The sequence below is a fragment of the Mytilus edulis genome, unplaced genomic scaffold (assembly GCF_963676685.1).
Source record: "Mytilus edulis unplaced genomic scaffold, xbMytEdul2.2 SCAFFOLD_1019, whole genome shotgun sequence".
Taxonomy (NCBI): Eukaryota; Metazoa; Mollusca; class Bivalvia; order Mytilida; family Mytilidae; genus Mytilus; species Mytilus edulis.
The window spans coordinates 24,254-28,829 of NW_027269226.1; the positions used below are offsets into that span (position 1 = coordinate 24,254).

General features: G+C 33.3%; 1 long non-coding RNA gene across 1 annotated transcript; it reads right to left on the reverse strand.

Annotated features, from left to right (window-relative positions):
- Positions 1 to 1,636: 1,636 nt before the first annotated feature.
- LOC139509697 (uncharacterized) lies at positions 1,637 to 3,057 on the reverse strand. The gene is made up of 2 exons (XR_011661796.1): positions 2,823 to 3,057; positions 1,637 to 2,346 (listed from the first exon to the last, which is right to left on the reverse strand). It is a non-coding gene; the product is annotated as an uncharacterized lncRNA (long non-coding RNA).
- Between the last annotated feature and the right edge of the window lie 1,519 nt (positions 3,058 to 4,576).

A 4,576-nucleotide genomic window follows, 5' to 3' on the forward strand; every position in this document is an offset into this window, starting at 1 on the left:
GGTAATAAAAGAGGACGAAAGATACCAAAGGGACAGTCAAACTCATAAATCTAACAAACTGACAACGCCATGGCTAAAAATGAAAAAGACAAACAGAAAAACAATAGTACACATGACACAACATAGAAAACTAAAGAATAAACAACACGAACCCCACCAAAAACTAGGGGTGATCTCAGGTGCTCCGGAAGGGTAAGCAGATCCTGCTCCACATGCGGCACCCGTCGTGTTGCTTATGTGATTACAAATCCGGTAAATAGTCTAATTCGGTAGGTCAAATTCATGAAAGGGAAGGGGATTGTAGTTACGACGTGAGGAACATATCCGATATCATTTGTGAAATGGTTATTCCATAACGGTCAACCAACTCCCATAAGATGTCTTCCGATCACTCAAGTCAAATACACCAAATCATTCTGAAGAGTAGACAAACAATTTGGTGAAAACAGTTTGCTAAAATCTTTTACGGTTTTAGAGATATAGCGATAACAAGAAAAAAGGGACACAGGGAGATAACTCCTATAAGAATAAGTGTTCGGTCACACAGGGTGAGTTTTGAAACCTCCATTACTGTACAACATCATTGGCCAAAAAATCCATTCGATATGTTGTAAGACAATCAAAGCGCGAAAGCGCTGTAAAGGCAGTTAATTACAGGTTGTGTGTATTTCTAGTCCAGTTATATCATTATCTTCCATAGAACAGAGGTGGTTTGTAGTATTTAAAGATTTAGAGTTCTCTTGTACCTAGTTCACCTATATCTATAGTCTTCTGTTTACAGTATATTTTCTGTACCTCGCCATGAAATGCATTTTTAAGACATAAGAACTTTTCCTTTTTAATGTAAATAAAACTATTTTTAATTATTGATTATATACACATATTCAATTACTCTATCCTATGAAAAATAATTCACAAAGATTGACTAGTCTCCGTTCTGTGTGTATTGCTAGAACATCAAGTAACATAATGTCAGATTTGCTCTAAATGCTTTGGTTTCAGAGTTATAAGCCAAAATCTACATTTTACCTGTATGTTCTATTTTTGGCCATAGTGGCCATCTCGGTTGGTTGACCGGGTCTAACCACACATTTTTTAAATTAGATACCGCAATGATGATTTTGGCTAAGTTTGGTTAAATTTGGCACAGTAGCTATATATAGTTTCAGAGAAGATTTTTTGTAAAAGTTTACGGACGACGAAACCAAGTGATGAGTCAGGTCAGGTGAGCTAAAAAGGAGTTTTTAATCAAGGTAACAATGACATCTGGTGGCCATAAAAGCTGTCTCATTAGCATTTTAACCACTTCCCATATTTGCTTTTAAGACAATAGAAGAAAATTATTCAATGCAAAAACAAAACTTACTTGTAAATATGAAATTCTCTTTACAGTATGAGTTTTTCTCATTGTTGGAGATTGTACAGTAGTACAGTCCTGTAACTGCTTATACCCATTTCTTATCCCCTTTAGTTTGATAAACTCACAGAATATCATATATTTACATTGTGCCACATCTCCTTATTTTTATATGCATTACAATAACATGAACAATTGTAATTCAAATCTATATATCAAAGCAAAATGAATTTCACTACTTTCATTCATGCATCCTTTGGAAAAATATAAGTTCTAAAATGACACAATATATGTTTATTTATAAAAAAATAATATTTAGTTTTCGACTCTTAACAGGTATAAACAAGAATGTGTCCCCAGTACACGAATGCCCCACTCGCACTATCATTTTCCATGTTCAGTGGACCGTGACATTGGGGTAAAAACTCTTATTTGGCATTAAAATTAAAAAGATCATATCATAGGGAACATGTGTACCAAGTTTGAGGTCGATTGGACTTCAACTTCATCAAAAACTACCTTGACCAAAACTTTAACCTGAAGAGGGACAGACGGACGGACGAAAGGACGAACAGACGAACGGACGCACAGACCAGAAAACATAATGCCCCCCTACTATTGTAGGTGGGGCATAAAAATGCACAGCTGTGTCATGATTTGTGAAATCTGTGCTGAAAACATAGGCATTTATGGTGTTTGAGTAATTCCATCTGTGAAGCTCAACATTAGCTCGTCAGTTGGTGGTGGACAGTTATAAATCTTTCCTGCAGGATGAATGTACATCTGTTCAGGAAAACCAATTTCACAAATCAAAACTTTCCTCTAGAGTTCTCCTACAATATTCATCCAGTTTAGTTCTTTTGGTTTAACGGGACACCGTCCTGATTTTTAATTTTGTAAACCATTCAGTCTCTTGCTTACAAATGGTGCATGAAAATAGGATGGGAATGCATGGCAGTAGACAAGTCTCTATAAAGTGGGTATGTGCCCTGAAAAAAAAGTTTTATAACATTAGCTTTTTTGAAACTTGTGAAAGACTTGTGCAACACACATACCTAAATAACTATAACATAGGTGGAGAGCATCATTCATGTCAATGTTTTGTTCCCTGTTTACATTATCATTGATATTTTTCAAGAAAGCCCGAGGCATAGCTCATGAATTCTTGTCATTACAACCGAAATTTACATAATTACTGCTAAAATAATTATCAGTATAATATATCTCTTGTAGAAAAACCATACAATTGTAGTATTAACCAAAAAATGTCAAACAGATGATATTGAATCGTAATCCCAAAAGTTATGACGTCTTGAATTCACCCCCTTTTTTATTCTAAAACGATAATTGCGGTTGCAAACAGACTTTGGTTTACTTGCATGGCGATTATATAAATAACAGTATATATTTTTTAAAGAAAATAAAGTTATACCAGAGACATATAATTATATGTCTCTGGTTATACCATGAATAGTTTCCTGAACGTAGTCGTTTTCAGTAAAATGTGCCTTGCAAACAACAGCTGATTGATATGGGTTCTACGATTGCATCGCACATGACAATCTACGTTTGAGCCATGGCGTTGATCCAACTTTTCCTTCTTATTAAGTCATTTAGAAATGCAAGTCCTCCTCTTAAATGACACTCAGGTACACACCAACAAGGACTAGGCATCGTTAATTGTGTGATTGTTTTGCAGTGCTGACTGGTCTCACTAATAAGAGACAAGAAGAATTTTAGAGACAAACAGCGACAAGAAGTTTAATTTAGTGACGAAGCGACAATAACTAACAAGGGACAAGCGAATCGTAATTCTCTCACGAGGCTATTCTCATTTGATGTGATAGGGTGAAGCTACACCTATCAAATATGTCCCCTATGAAAAAGAAGAATTTCACTGTTAGAAAGGAAATGATATTGCATGGTTTTGATTCAATAAATTCTTTAAAAGGAAATTGATTTTTTTTTTGTTTTGATGGCCAATTTTTAGCGTATATCTAATAAAAACTAATCTCTTTCTTAATAAAAACATATTTTTATCTATCAATGTACAGTAATATAAAAAATGTTTTATAACCGCCCCTATAATAAAAAATAATGCATGTTTTTTTTAATATCTATGGGGAATAAGTTGTTGCAATGACATTTTTTTTATTTATGTATAGTCGCTATATAGTCTTCTTGACGCTTCTTCTCGCTAAATTAATTATATTGTCGCTTCTTATCGCTATTTTAATTTTATTGTCGCTTCTTATCACTTTTTGACGCTTCTTGTCTTTAAAATTAGTGGAACCCTATTCAGGAACGATAATTTCATAGTTTACATAACTGAGACCGAAATAACTATAACGTCATACGGCTTCACGTACAGAAATACTTTAAATTGTATATTATGCAATATAATTCACGGTCAGTCGACTTTTAATTATAATATTATGTTATATCAACGAGTGAAATGATTTTAAAATATCTTTAGATCGCAAATAGTACTCGAAATTGAACGGACCTCTTTCCACACGGAATTCGAATAATGATAGTTTGTAATCAGATTGACTGCTTATAATGCAAAAGACACATTAATAATCAGATTTTTAAAACGAACAATACACACTGATCGTTTCTTTATTTCCCAATGTAAATGAAAGGAACAAAAACCAATACATACCACAACCAGATGCTCCGCAGGGCGTAGCTTTATACGACCGCAGAGGTTGAACCCTGAACGGTTAGGGCAAGTATGGACACAACATTCAAGCTGGATTCAGCTCTAAATTTGGATTGTGATTAAATAGTTGACACAGCATAGGTTTCTGACACAGAATGAATGTGTTCTAATGAACTTAAAATTTTTGTTTCTATTAGAGCAATTCACTATGCTGTTGAATATTAATCCTCTCAAAAAAATGTTTGAAGAAATTTTCTTTTTTATTTATGAAATTTCAAATGAGAAAAATTGAACCCAATTTTTTTAATCACATCCCCCTTTCCCTTATTCCAAAACTAATCTCAATTAAAATTTCTAATGGAGTTTGCAACAATAACCTACTCATTTAAATACATCATAAAATATTAAGATGTAAAAAAACTGCTTGTTATCACTGAATGGTAAAGATTATTTTAATTTATCAGTTGGTAGTAAAAAGTGAATATACATTGTATATTGTATATAACAAAGATTTAAGTTGATTCTGGACAAAGAAAGATAACTCCAATTAAAAA